Source organism: Pseudomyrmex gracilis, unplaced genomic scaffold, assembly GCF_002006095.1.
Source record: "Pseudomyrmex gracilis isolate BER0280 unplaced genomic scaffold, ASM200609v1 scaffold_193, whole genome shotgun sequence".
In the NCBI taxonomy this organism is placed as follows: Eukaryota; Metazoa; Arthropoda; class Insecta; order Hymenoptera; family Formicidae; genus Pseudomyrmex; species Pseudomyrmex gracilis.
In genome coordinates, this window is record NW_018020777.1 from 251,427 (window position 1) to 269,153 (window position 17,727).

The 17,727-nt window shown below is 35.2% G+C and overlaps 1 long non-coding RNA gene across 1 annotated transcript in view; it reads right to left on the minus strand.

The window, feature by feature from the left end:
* The window catches only part of LOC109858235, a 219,460-nt gene extending 214,306 nt beyond the window's left edge, over positions 1–5,154 (minus strand). Inside the window, exon 1 of the long non-coding RNA XR_002250594.1 lies at positions 3,688–5,154. This is a non-coding gene — a long non-coding RNA (uncharacterized LOC109858235). The remainder of the gene's footprint in view (positions 1–3,687) is intronic.
* Positions 5,155–17,727: the final 12,573 nt, after the last annotated feature.

The following is a 17,727-nucleotide window of genomic DNA, read 5'->3' on the forward strand; positions in this document are numbered from 1 at the left end:
TTATTTTCTCCTAAACTTTTGATAATAATTACAACGTATTATGACATGCGAGAAGTAACTTTGGTAAATAAATTTATTTGACTAACAGAAAAGATTTGATTCATCAAATCGCACAAGCTGTCAACTTTTTTCCCAGCTCCGCAATTTCAGAAACATCGCACTGCATTGTATCCTTTAGTTGGCAAGCGTATTTTGTGAAAGGTATAATTAAGCTTTGCCGAGAGTCAGACGTGGTTTACGCGCTACTAAACTTGCTCATTAAATTTTTTAAGTCGCGGAAATATCACGAGAATTTTACAATCTCCTTTATCTACTGTAGAATGTCAAGGATGCAAAACTATATTCTATTCTTTTGTTATGAATGCTGCTCAACATTGTGTAAATAATTGAGGAGTGAGTTATATCACAAAAAATTATTTACAGCTTGTATAATATTATACATGGATGTATAATATTATACATAGATGTATAATATTATACAAGCTGACTTTTTTTTAGATATTTGTACTAATCATGTAGAGGTAAGAGATACAGTGATTGGCCACTTAAGGAAAACTGCATTATATATAGAGTGAATTATAAAATTAAATTTAATAACTTGAAGTAAATCTTCAGTACTATTAGCTCAAACAAACTAATAAATTTATTTAAAAATTTGAAAAATTATTCAAAATTTGATAAAATATTTCTTATAGTCAAAATAGACAGTTATTGGCCATATGAGTTCTGTTAGTATCTGTTTACATAACAGTTATCATAATAAATTTTTTATTTTGACTTATGAAGATATAGTAATGAATATTTTATTTATAACACATTAAAAACTAACAAACCTACTTACATTTGTATCTATAACTCAAAATAAGAGGCCAATGACTGTCATATGGTTTTCATAACCTTAAAAACAGTGATTGGCCAGTTGGCCAATGTTTGTCGTATAACAATAAGTTTTTGAGCTTCTTAAATACTATAATATTACTTTTATTCGGAGCAGAAAAACTTAATTAATATTAAAATGTTTATAATTTAGAATATAATGATAGTATTTATTTATATTTATTACTTCTTTACTACATGGCCAATTACTGTTGGGAGGCCAATAATTGTACTGTTTACCCCTACTAATGCTAGATTTTATTCACCTTTACCAAGATTGCGTAGAATTTGGAACCAAATACCGAATAAAACATTAAAAATGGAATTTCCATTGGTAGTGATAAGCGCAAAGTGCATCTATTCTAAGAACTTTGTTAGCGAAGTATGTTAGCGTTCGCGATCTTTGCCTCTGCAATGTATTACTTTATATAAAGAGCTATAGTCCGTTTAAATAAATAAATAAATAAATATTTTATCAATTTTTCAAATCTTTTATAGAAATTTGTTATAAATTAGTATTTGTGTAAAAGATATTACGTAAAGTGGAAAAACACGTAAAAACCAAATAGTACAGCACAAGAAAATGTGACATAGAATATAACATTCAAGCACGTTCTAGTAGCTCAATATGGCAGGATAGTGTCGTGACCATTATGTGAGAGGCCAAATCATTACGACGAACACGTACGTTGATGTACGCGCTATTACGAAAATGATGCTACTAAATTCAAGCATTGCAATCTATCAGAGTTCTATGAGGTTATCTCAGTTGCCAACTGGTTCTCAATAAAATGTGTTTGTATCATTAAATAAATTTTCTCTCTCATTTTTTCTACATTTTTTCTACAATTTTTTCTACATATTTTTTCTACATACAATCATGAAGAAAACAATTTAATCTCTCATTGACCGGCTAAATTTTTTGCGTTGTTAGTTTAAAAAAAAATTTAAGCTAATACACACACAAGTTTATATGTATAAATCTAACATTGATTAAAACTAGATTGGAAAAATATTGTGTCAATGAGCTGTACTTATAGCGCTGGAAATTGAGCGAAGGCTCTTCAAGACAGTCAAAAAAACATTTCCGATATTGAAGATGTCACGCGATAAAATGTAACGCTAGTAAACAAAATTGAGCGCGTTGGCGCTCATTGGAAAAGAAGGAAAAACTTTCGCGAGTATTCTTCTTTAGCAGGAAGAACAGGAAACCTAATTCAATTTGCAGGATATCGGATAATAGTCTGAGCAATTTTCAAAATTACTTTTAAGATATTATCGTAAGAAAAGTAACAGACGAGTCTCTAAGAGAACACACGAGTCTCTCGCGAGAGGAAGATAGACGAGAATAAAATAATATTGAAATAAGAGTACAAAAATGAAAATAGAAATTTTGATTCGAGTACTGTCGTTTATTCAAAAACTAATACTAATCGAATTGTCGATAATAGAAGCAGCGTAACCTAGATTTGAGGCGTTTATCTGAGAGTGAGTCCAAAGCTATTACATTACAGGCATATAATTACGTTTAAACTCGCAGAGATTCGACTGGTTTTACTTGGGCGGAATCGCTGTCAGATTCGATTGCACTCATCAATTAATTCGGAGCATAGTTAACTATAACAATTCAGGAGCTTGCGTGTGGCGTGCCATTACAATCGTTGTTAAAATGTCAGGCACATTCAATCGCAGACGGAATTACGAGGACGCATACTATGAACTTCGTTCAATTGCAAATCGGTTCAACCGCGAATACGTGCGCTGTAAGGCCTGATACTTCAAGATTAATTTACAATTATGCTTTCAAATTACATTTACATGCGTTTGTTTTTACGCAAATATATTTTTACGTCAAAGTCAGATTTTGTATTTAGTGTTTTGTTGTTTTACACATTTATTAATTAAAAATATTAACAAATTATATCTTATTGTAGTTGTCAACTATAATATTAAATTAAAGCTAACTTTAGTGTAACAATAATGTTAATTGATCATTAAATCGCAACTTCATATTTATTGTTTAGCTGTTATTTTTATTGAATAATTCGTTTTTTTGAAAACTTGCAAAAGAACATTTTCGAATATTTTTGTAAGTTTTATGAATAAAACGGTTTTGAAAGCAATCGTTAAATTTACTTTTTGTCTGCGTTAAAAGCACAAATATCCATTGGTCGAATAGCTTAAAGAAAAAATATGACAAAGTAGCTCTCTCATAGAAACTGTCGTAAAATATAATTGTTTTGTGAGTAAATGATTTTAGACAATGATGAATGTTGAGTGCCAGTTTCAATTAATTAAAACGACAATTGCACGATTATTTCTTCATTTAATATTTAATCAACGCAAGAGCGTCAATGTATCATAAAAAACGAACAAAAAGCAAAAATATATAATCTTGAAAAATCTATATTATACAACTCTGTAAGTGTACTATGTGTTCTATTATATTAAGATATTATCTTATTTTACAAAGAGTACAAATAATCTTGCTGTCTAGAATTACATAATATATAAATATATTATGTATAAATATATTTGATACATTTTATATCTCTCTATGAAATAAATTGAAAAAGAAAATTATTCATGCAATCGATATTTTATAGAGACTATTTACTTTTTAGTAATTTATAATAATATTACAAGAGTCTCTAAATTTAATGAGAGATTTGCAAAGAAAATTATATTCCATTTCTTATCCTGTTGTGCAATAAATTTGCGATTAATGGCGCACGGAGCATTAGAGGAAATGGTTTCACTATATGTACGCGCGTTGCGGATTAACGGTAGATTCATCAAACATCGACTTACCGGCGAGAGCGCGGTCAAAATCTCCCTTCAGCCGAGTGTAGTGTGTAAATCCACGTTCTGCCAGCCGTTTGCAGCATCCGGTCCTCGTGCGCGGAATAATCTGTATTGTCTGAAACACGCTTCGCGTCGATTCACTCTCACGAAACGCGTCAGACAGATGAGGGCCACCCTGTACGCCCGCGCACGAAGTCGACAGTCAATGGTAAACACACTGGTGTCTCTATACGGTGCACATTATCTCTTTAAAGTCAGTTTAATACTTCGATTGTCACATTCAGCGAGAATTCTCGTTGTACAGTGACAATATACTTCTAATTTCAATAGGAATCCAATCTGTCCAATAATACAATCGTTTGGCTTGACAGCAAAGTGACGACCGGGCGAATGTTCATTTCTGGTTGCTAACGACTCATGTGCGTTACATGCACGTACTCATTCGGATGCTAGGACCGATCAATCATTACAACACACGTGACACGGTTATTCGAGGTGCGACTGACGACGGGATACATGTAACTATGTGATCAGACGATCTAAGTGAATTATCGGCCACCTGGACAAAGTTCGGTCGACATCGACCAGTGATAATGACACTAATGATTTTTCGAGTTCACCGCGATCCCTCGATAAAGTTTCGCGACGATAAGAGGGACGTACGATATTTGCGACCAAAGCACGCGAGTCTCCATCATAAAACGCTTCAATAAAATCCCGCCTAAGATCGCCGTCGTCGACGACGCCGATGATGAGAGTGCGAGCCAAGTTTCAGCGCGTAAGCATCAAACTTTTCGATGAGTCTCTCCGTCGGTTGCTCGTGATCCCGCATCTCAAGAAAGAACCCTTGACATTCTTCGATTTCGCGATCGAGTATGAAAGAACATCACATTACCGATTTTCGTCGACATTTCATCCTGATACACTCATCTCCACATTACCGCCGACTATATATGTACAGTTCTCTTTTTCTCTCTGTGCTGCTCATCAACTTCTCGATGATTCGTGATTAAAAATAAATAAACCGCCACAAGAATATTCCCTACTTGGCTTTTTATTGTCGAAATGTGCTGATGATAATCATTTTTTTTAAACATTTGTTGAGAAGGATACATAAAATAATATCAAGATGTTAACACTGTCAGGTATAGATCACAGTGAATACATTGAACTTGTGCACGCAAAAGAACATCGTTTCACGCGCATAATTGTAAGATCACACAATCCGAAGTCCGGTTGTCTAGACAAAAAATTCGAAACTAAGGACTCGTTGATTAATGTAGAATTTGCCAATACGACGATTGAACTGGATCCTCTTTCACTGATGCGAGATCTCAGAGCGGTGGGTTACATTATGTTACGCTAGAGGCACGTGACGCGTAACATTCGTGTGTGACAGCGAGACAAGAGAAACGTAGTCCACGTTATCCCTAGGCACGCAGAGTGATCAGCGTGACGGTCTGGTCGGATCTGTGTATCAGGGTGCTACTGGGGATAGCCGTATGCTTGTTTTTGCAGAGCTACGCAGCGATAGAGTGAGAGACTGGAGCATAGAGTGGGAGATATAGGGGAGAGAGTCGCGAGCGCACAATGAAGGGAGAAAGAGAAGGTGCGAGAGGGTGAGAAGGAGAAAGCTAAGCTGTTCGAAGCGAGAAAGAGGCAATTCGGTCGAGTGGGTGAACGAAGATGGCAGTAGAACGAAGCGGTAGAGCACGAGAGACAGCTGATGAGGAACGAAGAAAGAGAATGAGGACGGAAAAGGAGGGAAAAAGAGAAAGAGCCAACGAGGGAGGAAAAGAGATAAGCAACTCCCCACCGTGTGGAACTCGACGTCGAGCGACGTCGCGACGGCGCAGCAGTCGCCAGTACTACCATCCCTCTCTCGCGGTTTTGCTATTCTCCCCCGCCGCGAGAAGAGCGATCCTCCGTGCTACCATCCACCTCTCGCTGCTGCTCCCGACCCCGTGCCCCGCACCTTTTCCAGGGCTATGGATCGATCCGACGTTCGTCCGTATATCCGCACGTAAACTTGCTGGTTACGTTCGTTATGTATATTCGCGATTAGCATACTTGTGAATGCCAAGACGCATGCACAAGTAAAAGCGTGTGTCAAGTTCGCGACATCAAATCGGAATAAGAGTCGCATCTCTTTTAAAAACTTAAGAAAAATATAAATACAAGTGCGCGCGCAGCAATATATTATTTCATTCAACGTCAGAGTTGTATATGGAAAAAGAAACATGTGTAGTATACATGTATACGAGTACTCGTATAGATTGAAAAGAAAAGCGCATGCTCAATCAACCGATGAGTACAAATCGCTCGTCTGTCTACTAGAGATCGTGAAAGTAGTTTAATCTGTTTCGTAAATTCCTTTTTTAGCTCTCGAGAATTTCGTTAAACGACGATTAACAGAATTCCGACAGAATAGTTAAGCCGCGAAGTTAGCTGAGAAGTTAACAAACATTATTTCAAGCGATACGTTACAATTGCAAGTTACGACGAGAACACATCTGTGTGCCCGTTCGCTCAAGTTCGTCTTTCGTATGTTTGGCTCTCGACAACTCGTTGTATTGCAAGGCAACTCTGTATATGCAACGTATGAGTGAAAACTTATACACGACCATACGCGCATTTATCTGCTAATGTTTCGTTTTAGTAACGTGCTCTAACCTCCGCACGCACTCGCAGTTTGCACATTTGCGATCGCTTTCACGATGCAAGTATACGGCTAATAAAATCACATGTTCACGCTTTGCTGTTAAGATAAACTTAATTTTTTTCTTTTTACGTTATCAAGTGACAACAAAAGAGTTGACACCGACTAACTGTTTCTGTTGTTGTGTTGAGTTCGCGAATAATCATCCATTATATGAAAAAACTGATATATTTAATATAGGATAAAATCACATTCGCAACTTGAAAAAGCTCTAATGTTGGAAACAGAAATTTTCAGAGAGCCGTGCACATAAAATGAAGACAGATTGCACCGGTATGAGTTATTTTACGCCAGAGAGATAATATTATTAATAACTCATATTAATTTTAATTTTAAGTTTTTCAATCAATTTTTTGTAGACACTCAGTATGCGAACAATTGATTTCAATCACACACGCGAGTCCCATGTGCAGTAGAACCTCGCATATACCACTGCTGCTGCTACTACAAGTTTAGAGCCTACTACTGTAACGATATGAAGAACGCATGTGCACGTATATGTTTGCTAGTTGGCGTTTGTGTGCGTCAATGTATTGTATTGTAATGTATCTACCTATGTGTATGTATCATTGCTCGTATGTCATCCATGTTACATTCATGCAAATATCGTTGCGCTCCGCGAAAAGACCTTGAAGAAGACGAATAAGTTTATACGATACGCGCGCGCCCACAAGTGTCCTGTCGTGTAACGTAAAGTCGCAGTGACATGACAAAACCGGTGCATTCGCTTGTCTCCTACTACTTTTTAACTCACGTGCCGAATTGTGTTCCGTTGTCTCAGAGCTCAGACACGAGATTGCACATACAAACACACACACACACACACACACACACACACACACACACATATATATATGCGCGGACGCTTGATCTGTGTGCGTATGTTGTTCTCATGATTCTCGATTTACACGACACGCATCACTGACAGTACATCGTGTGTATATAAGACTATATATACACACTTGCAGCAGAACATGGTAATTGCAACACCGTCGTAAAAACGATTGGATGGGAGTAATATTACATCTATACATTTGAGAAACATTTACCTAAACCAAACGTCGTCGCAAACAAAAACATTCTTACGTTCTGCTATTATGTTCACATAACAGTAGTGAGATAATAGATATGCGTGTCACGCTCATTTGAGGTCCATCAAAGCAACACGTAACCTCACGGCGTAATCATTTTTTGATGAGACCGACCCAGTGGTCTTGCGGTCTGAGTGCGAACCTGGAGTTCGAATCCGCTCACCACCTAAGGATTTTTTCCGGGCCCGTCCTTTCAATCGAGTGTATCGATTGATTGGCGAACATAATCGAGACTCCAAAAATTAATTCGAGTGTAATTTCGAATTAATCACTCTCCCACAAAGCGATCAGAGTCACATCTTGAGCACGAGCCCGACACAAATAGGCACGCCCACTGTGAAAGAAGGCCGTGTATTGCGTGGTAGTAGGGACAAGAACTGCACAAAAAGTTAAGGAAATAGAAAGAGACCAAAAAGTAGAAACAAGGAGAAGATATGAATGGTGGCCCACAAAAACCGTGCTTCTTAACCAACATCGGTTAAGAAGCACGTAAAAACTAAATGACATAAAAACAAAAAAAAGTCATTTTTTGATGCGGCGCAAAAATATATACTGACAAACAACAGGACGCAGTGTAACTTTGTCGCGATCATTTACATATGTATGTTAAGAGGATGCTGAAGCGACAACTTGTCGCCGACGAGACGAGTGATCTTCGAATCGACTTTAGTCGCTACACTGTCCAAGAGGTAGCGTCCTCTGTCGGATCAAGACAAGGATAGACGTATATATCTCTTTCCTCTCGTTCGGTTCGCCCGTCTTTTTTTTAGACTGATTTATTAAATCTAAAAGTAAGAGTCAATCACGTTCGAAGCAGTCATACTGCTAAACGCAGCAACGCCTTTGATGCAAAGTTTGGGAACTACGTAGTGCTGTTTTGACAGAAAAGCTAACCCCTGCGCTTGTAAATACATACATAGCTAAAGCTTTGTTAGTTTAGAGTGTGATTTTTACTGTAATTTTCGAGGGTTGTAGTGAAGTAAGAAGTAAGAGAAGGACATATCCATTAGGCTTACAAGGTTGGTAAATTAAGAATGTAAAAGTGAAAAAAGAAATACACGAGAAGGGGTGTAAAACACCAAGAAAGCGAAGAACAGGAGAGAAGGGGGGAAAAGGGGGCGGGCTGCAAAGCCCGTCAAAAAAACATGAATAACAAGTACGCAGTGCTATATTGCGACGAAAGTGGAATAACTAAAGAACGATTAGATGAGATAGCAAGAAAGGTGAACGAAGAAGAGGCAATGGAAACGGATACAGAAAACGGAAAAGAGAGGTTAGTGCAACAGACAACGAATAAAGTGAATTGACACAGACAAAGATGGCAAAGCAAAAAATAACTCCATGAAGAAAAAGGAGGAGATAGAAAAAGCGCGGGAAAAATAGATACGGTACAAGTTATGCTCAAAGATAAGAAAGGAGAAGGAGAAATACAAACAGGTAAGAATAGAATAGAGAAGGGATAGATATCTAGTGAACTAAACGAAGAGATCAGAGTAATAGCTCATGTACTACTAAGGCAAACAGTGGAAACAAATGGCAGAAGTGCGATAGGTTTAAAAAAGATTCAAGCGTTAAGATTGATCAGAGCGCAATCAAAAAGATAGACTAAGACTAAATAAAGTATTACCGGTAAGTCCAACAAAAGTAATACTGTCATTTTTATCGGCAGCAGTGGCGCAGAAATGCCTGGGAAGGAATGTGGCAGGAGGAGCTAGCAAGGTAATAGGCGTCACATACAAACTAGACATCAGTTCGACACAAATTAAAGGGGTAATACATGAGTGGGCTGAAGAGGATTCTATCGAAAAACTAATTGCCATGATAGACAGTACAAACAAATTACAAATAGAAAAAATGGTCAAGACGTATCATTCGAAAGAACAAGGAAAGAGAGCGTGGAGAAGGTGTAGAGCGATATTATTGTAATAACATTTTCGGAAAATACACTATCACAAGGAATAAAATTATATGAAGGATTAATAAACATTGCAGTTAAACCATTTGTATAGAAGAGGTTAGACAATATTATAACTGCTTTAAGTATGGACACTTCAAAAAATGGTGTAAAAGCTCAAAGAAGTGCATAAAATGTGGAAGAGAGTATCACGGGAGATGTGAAAAAGACACACATTGCTCAAACTGTGGACGAAATCACTTCCCGACAAGTAAAGAATGCACGGAGTACAAATTTAACAAAGAAATTAAAAAGAAGATAGCGAATAACCAGGTGAACATACATGAAGCTAGAAAAATAGCGGCAGAAGAAGCTATAATAAGAACTCGGTACGACATTTCTTATGCAGACATAACCAAGAGAAATGGACAAAGACAAGAAGAGATAAAAACAACAAACAGTACCCCAACCACAGAGAAAGAATTAGAAGAAGGTAAGCAAAGAGAAGAAGATCGAATGAATAAACCAAAAGATCACAAAGAAGAAAGGGCAAAAGAAGAATAGAATAGAGAACAAGAAGTCCAAAAAAAGAAAGGAAAGATACGAAAAGAGATACGAAACGAGGGAGGAGAAACCAAGAACACAGGAAAGGCAGAACAGGGAAAAAATGTAAGATGGGCTAAACCGATAGAGAGGAGACAGGAAGAAAGAGAAACGGAAGAAGAAGAGGAAAGGGAAGAAACAGATGAGCTAAGGAAAAGCTATATAAACACCCGAAAACAAATAGAAAAAGTAGTTCCCAGAATAAGCAAGGAAATGAAAACATATATGATATGTAAAAAGAGACAATTAGTAACGAAAGCAGTAGAAGAAACAATGACGGTAGTACAAGAACAAAGAAACAGCAATAGAGCCGGAAACAAATTTGCTGTTACCTTATATAAGAAGAGATGGAGGACACCAGAAAGAAGGAAATATAGACCAACACCCTCACATGGAGTAACATCACAAAACCAAAAAATGAAAACAGAAAAAAAGAAGAACTAAGACAAAAAAAAAGAAATGAAAAAGATTGGAATTTTGGCCCTGAATATTACTAAGGCCATTAATTAATAAAATAATACAAATCATTATGCAACAACAAGTCCAAATAATTAGATACAATACAATATTAATACAAATCATTATGCAATAAAAACAGAAATAATACTCTACATATACAAACACAAATCCAAACTCAGATACAACAAAAGCCAAATAAAAAACCAGAAAATCAAAATAGTATGTTGAAATGCAAGAGGATGGAAATCAAAAAGAGACGAAGTACAAAATTATATAAAACAAAACTACGATATAGTCATAATAACAGAAACATGGTTACAGAATACTGATAAAGTTAGTTTAAAAAATTTTCACACAATAAGCGTACCAAGAAAAGGAAAAAAAGGAAAAGGAATGATAGCAATGATTAAAGAAAATATAAAATATAAACAAAGGAAAGAACTGAAAAAAATTGATAAAGGTATAGAAAAGATAGCGATAACACTAGAAAATATAAGTGAACATAAAAATATCACAATAGTAGAAGTATACAGAAAACCAGATATTCGACAAAGAAAAGGAATGTGGAAAAAATTGATGAAAAAATTACAACAAGAAGAAAGAGTTATAATCATGGAAGATTATAACGCACACCATCTACTATGGAACTGTGAAATAGAAGACAAAGAAGGAGATATCCTCCTGGAAGAAACGGAAGAAGAAAATATGATAGTGATAAATATAGACACAATCACAAGACTAGGAGAAATAGGGTAAAGAGATACAAATATTGATCTAATATGGTCACGAGATACAATAACTCACTTGATAGAATACAAAAAGGCTCAAGATACCTGAGGATCAAACCATTATCCATTAGAGATGGAGGTAGAAATGACATGCCAACAATACAGAAAAAGATCAAACAGAATAATGAACAAGCAAACCGACTGGGAAGAATACAAAGAAATACTCGAAAGTAGAATTAAAATAGTAGAAAGCTTAACATGAAAACGTGAAAGAAGACAAAAAAAAATTATGACATACTATGAAGAAATAAAAAAAAGCAGCCGAACTGGCGTCAGGAAAAATAAGACGTAAAAACCAAAATGGAATTAAAAAAAAATTAAGGAAAATAAGAGAAGACAATCAAGAAATCCATGCTGCTAGTGGGATGAAAAATGTAGAATAGTAATAGATAATAGACGGTGTAAACTGAGAAAACTACAAAAAAAAAGAAATGACAATGGCGAGCTTGATAGCGTTTAAAAAAACAAGAACGGAAGCACGTAGAACAATAAGGTTTAAGAAACGTGAAGGATTTAGAAAATTTGTTACGTTAATAAATAAGAACACAGGAATAAAATATGTGTGAAACAAAATAAGAGCATTGAGAAAGCCATCACAAGTAGTGGACTGGAACAAGTGGCAAAATAAGGATAGAGATAGTGAAATACTGGAAAGTATAGATAAATTAGCACCAGGTTAGACGAAACAACAAGACAAAGAAGTAGAAAACGAAGAAGAAAAAGATAAAGATAAGACAATACTAGAAAAAAATTTCCAACGAGTAGAACTAGAACGCGCATTAAGAAGAACAAAAGGAAGATCAGCACCAGGAAGAGATAATATAGATTACAAAATGATCAAAGAACTTCCGCAGGAATGGAAACAAAAACTATTAGAACTATATACAATTTGAAGACAGAGAAATACCACGACAGTGGAGGAAATATCAAGTAATAAATTTATAGATAAACCAGGAAAAGAGAAAGTAAGACCAATATCACTATCGTCATGTATGAGAAAAATAATGGAAAGACTAATCAACGTAAGACTCACATAGTAGACAAAATAAAAACAAATAATACACAAAACACAAACGGGATTCTGAAAAGGACAATAGTGTGCGGAAAACCTATTTGACCTCAACATAAGTGTAGAAGATAACAAAGAGGAAGGAAAGCTGACATTGGCAGCATTCTTGGACGTATCAGCGGCGTACGATAATGGGCTGAAACACATATGTGTAAATAAGTTAAAAGAGTATAAATGTCTATGAAAAATAACTAAATATGTACAACAATGGTTCAAAGAAAGGGATGTAGAGTTTATCACTGGAACGGGAGATAAAATCCATAAAAAGGTGTGGAAGAGACTATCTCAAGGAGCGGTGCTACGCCCAGTGTTATACTCACTGTACACTAAGGGGATAATGGAAGGGTAGAGGAAGAAGTACAAGTAAAGCAATTCGCGGACAATATAGCAATATACACAAGAGTATAAAATACAGATTCAGCACAGGAAAAATATCAAGAAATATGGAAATAATAATGAAAAACCTGAAAGACCTAGGATTAGACCTACAATAAAAAAAAAAACAGCGTTAATAGAGTTCGGAAAAACAGAAAGAAGAAGAAGAATGTAAATAAAAGATACACACAACGATAGCTAGTCAAAAAGAGAAACATTCTTAAGAGTAATATTGGATAAAAAAGGTAACATGAAGCAACAAGCAAATAGAGTAAAGAAGAGAGTATTAATGGCTAATAGGATTCAGAAAATGTGTAATAAAGTAAGCATAGGAATGGAGGTAAACACAGCAGTAGTATTGTACAAAAGCTTAGTACGATCAGTTATGGATTATGCTATATTCTTGTATTATCCAAATAAAAAGAAAGTAGAATACAAAATTGAGCAAGTCCAATTTGCAGGAATCAGAACAGCACTGGGATACAAAAACAGTACATTAACAAATATAATGATAGGTAAAAGCAAGCTCATGCTAATGAAACATAAAGCAGAACTACTAACGGTTTCGTTTCTAAGCAAGAAACTACTTATAAAAAGAGAAGAAACTGAAAGAGTAATGAACAAGATGGCTTATAAAGAGAAATGATAAGAAACCCAAATAAAGAAGGTAACGTCCTGTACACACACACACAGTCGGCGTCAATGAATCGTTTTGTAGTCCCGGGAGCTAGAGGTAAGAGAGACGGTATTCCCTTGGAGTAAGCACTGCCAACGGGCGCCGCACTGACTAACTGTAACAGAGTTCGATGAATTGACCAATTACAGTATTTACTGCTAGGGAATACCGTTCCTCTTACCCCTAGCTCTCCGCGTCTACAAAACGATTCATTGACACTGACTGTACAAAGCGTAAGAAAAATTTAAAAAATATACAAGAAATATATGGACAGGAGAATATGAAATATATAAGACTAATTATAAAACCTGAAATATGACAATTAAAAAAGAAAAAGAAATAGAAGTACTTAGAAAAAACAAAAAAATAACATGATGAATTGACCAACTTTATAATAGGAAAATATAAACGCGAGGAATGGGACAAAACGTTTGTATATACAGACGGATCTAAGAGTACACAGGTTCAATACATAGGAGCAGCAATGGTATGGCCTGAAGTCAACGTTAACAAAGAATATACAACACTAAGAATACTGACAATTTACTCAGTAGAATCTATAGCAATGCTGGAAGCATTGTTAAAAATAGAAGAAGTATTAGAAAACAGATATTCAGGGAAAAAGATACAAGTGTTCATGTGCAGCGACTCGGAAAGGCTAGTTAAAGCAGTAACGAACTACGATATATCGGTGCACGTAAACCCATATATAGTACAAATTAGATATAAAATATACTAACTAACAAGGGAACCTCGCGAACCCGAAAATCCTGATTTTGATGAAACTTTGCACACATGTAAGAGGGGTCAATAGATGAATATTGACATTTTCCATTGCTGCCCAAAAACGGTTTTAAGGGATGAAATCACCCCTCATATGTAAAGCGGTTTTTCACTTTTCTCAATTTATTTCGAAAATGATTAGAGATATTAAAAAATGGTTTATACAAAAATTTCATAGAAAAAAATTCTCTATTTATTTATATGGTAATTATTTAGAAAGCGGACTTCCTCACCGATTTCAATAAGCTTGAAATATATTGTTAAGGACGTTATTCTAAACAACTTTTCCCTATACATATTACCGCCGGTCGGCTTTAGTTTTCGAGTTATAAACAAAACAAGTTTCATAATTGAATACTAATTTTCCAACATTGTGTCGATTTTTTAAGTTAATATGTTCTTTGTATGACACGTGTAGGCAGGGGGGCTACGCCCCCCGCAGGGAGAGGGGCTTTGGCCCTTCCCCCTGCTCCCCCTGTCAAGAAAAAATGAAGAATTTAATTAACAAATACGACTTCCGATTACATTTGCTTCATGTCGAAATTACCAAAAAAAGTTTCATTAATAAAGCATCGTTGTCCAAACCTGTATGTTTTAGACATAATTTATTATTGTGGAATATTGGACTCAGAAAATATATTTCAATATAAACACAAGGTAATATACACGCAAAACACGAAGGAGGGAGCAGAGGGAAGGGGCGAAACCTCTCCCCCTGCGGGGGACGTAGCCCCCCCCTGCCTAAACACTTACAACACAAAAAAAATGTACATGGAATCGAAAAATAAGAGTTTATTTATAAAACTTTTTTTGTTATTAACTTTTTAATAAACAACGAGCAACGGCTAAAACCTTTTGATTGTTATTTAGGAAGGTGTCTTTGACAAAATATGTTAAGCTCATTTAGGTGACCTTTTGTACATATTTACCAAAACAAGTATTCAATTATGAAACTTCTTTTGTTCATAACTCAAAAACTAAAGCCGACCGGCGGCAACATGTATAGGGAAAAGTTGTTCAGAATAACGTCTTTAACAACATATTTCAAGCTCATTGAAATCGGTGATGAAGTACGCTTTCTAAATAATTTCCATTTATATTAATAGAATTTTAAAAAATAATTAAAAAACAATTGTTTAAAATATAAAAATACAAAAAAAATTTTTTTAAACAATTCTATTAATGTAAGTAAATGAGGTGTTTTTCCCGTAAAACTTTTATATAAAACATTTTTTGATATCTTTAATAGTTTTCGAGATACATCGAGAAAATACACAAAACCGTGTTATACATGATGTGTTTCACTCTTTAGAATCGGTTTTAGGCCGTCACTGAAAATTTCTACATTCATGTAGTTATTTATACATGTGTACAAAGTTTTATCGTAAGAACACCTCTATGTAATCGCAAATTAATATAATTGAAATAAGTTGTTTCTAAAATTTAAGTTTAGCATTTTTTATATAAGGAACTATTCTGTGGTATATATTACGATAAAAATAGTAATTTTTTAAATAAAGATGCTTTTATTCTTTGAATATTTCAAGTCATGTTGCAATGCACCGTGACTTGAAAGATCGTTGAGCATATTCATATTGCAGTCTTTATATTGCATATTGTATATGTAATGTATCACGCACACACATATCACTCACTTCCGTAAGCACAGTGCGGAGTAGTCATGTACGTTATACGTGAGAATAGTTTGCAATAATTTTCCATAATCAAAAGACTTTGACAAAAGGAAAATTTAAATAATTTTATCACACGAATTGAATGCCATATCTGAATTTTACTTTTCTGGCCTTATTGACTAACACATAAAATTTCAGTATAACATCTCGAAAATTTATTTTACGGTCTATTATATTTTTTGATAACAGTATACGATTTACATACAAGGTCATCGAAAAGTATCGGACTCCCCTAATATCTTCAGTTAGAATGCATTTTGGAGACAATGTCCAATAGCAAAGTTGTTGGAAAACACAATGTTGGAAAATTAGTATTCAATTATGAAACTTGTTTTGTTTATAACTCGAAAACTAAAGCCGGTAACATGTATAGGGAAAAGGTGTTCAGAATAACGTCCTTAACAATATATTTCAAGCTCATTGAAATCGGTGAGGAAGTCCGCTTTCTAAATAATTATCATATAAATAAATAGAGAATTTTTTTTTCTATGAAATTTTTGTATAAACCATTTTTTAATATCTCTAATCATTTTCGAAATAAATTGAGAAAAGTGAAAAGCCGCTTTACATATGAAGGGTGATTTCATCCCTTAAAACCGTTTTTGGGCAGCAATGGAAAATGTCAATATTTATTTATTGACCCTCCTTACATGTGTGCAAAGTTTCATCAAAATCAGAATTTTCGAGTTCGCGAGGTTCCCTTGTAAATAAAAAATACGTAGAATTAATATTAATATGGACTTCAGCTCTTGTGGAAGTGAAAGGAAATGAGGAAGCAGATAAGGCAGCAAAACAAGCTACATGAGGTAACACAACGAGTGTAGAAAGGTATAAAAAGCCACATAAAGACATCAAAGAAGAAATGATTAAGTTAAGTTACGACAAGAAACAGAAGAAGAAATAATAAAGAAAGCTGAAATAAAAGCACAAAAATACTTTACAAAATTCTTTATTCGAGAAGAATATTTACCATGGTTTATAAATAAAAATGTCAGAAGAAGACTGGTGACATTCATAAATCGTCTAAGAGCAAATCATTACAACGTGGGAGAATCGTTAGCGAGAAAAAAGTATGTAGTAACACCAAGGTCAATGTGGAGCAGAGGTAGAGACAATAAATCATTTATTATTCCAGTGTGCTAAATATAACGAGCAAAGAGTAGAGTGTCGCGAAGTGTTGGATAGAATAGGGTCGAGCTACCCGTTAGACATATAGAGATAGCTGCGCACATGGGAGTGGAACGTTTTAAGCGCATCTCACAACTTTTTGCGAACAATCAATAAAGTGTTAACATACAAAGATGTTTTTTCGGGTTTGAACCGTGTTAGTGTCATTTTTATACCGACGTTTCGTGAACATTACAGCTCACTTCATCAGGGTTTGAAGAGCAGCCTGATACTGAGATGCTCTTGGTTAGACGTCCCTTTTTATAGCGCTAGATTGAAGTGGGAGGGGTGTGGTGGAAGAGGGGTGGAATGATAAGAAGGAGGGAAGGATGTGTTATGGCAAGATGGAATGCCATAGTGAACTAATCATATGTCCATTGTCTCTATTGAGATTGTTTGGATGTTTGTATATCTCCAAAGATTCCGTATACTTTCTAGGGAAGTAAGCCCTAGTTTTGTTTAGTACTTGGTCAAACATAATTTTGTGACCAGTTTCCAAATGGTGTTCTGCTAATGCCGATTGTGAGTAATGTTTTAGACGTACTGCTGACTGATGTTCTTTTAGTCGTGTGCTTATTATTCTACCAGTTTCACCTATGTATACTTTACCGCATGAACAAGGTATTTTGTACACTCCTGGTGTGTCTAATGGCGGTCTTTTGTCTTTTGGATTGTTAAGAATCTGTCCTATTTTATTCGGTGGTTTGTAGACCGTTTGTATGTTGTGT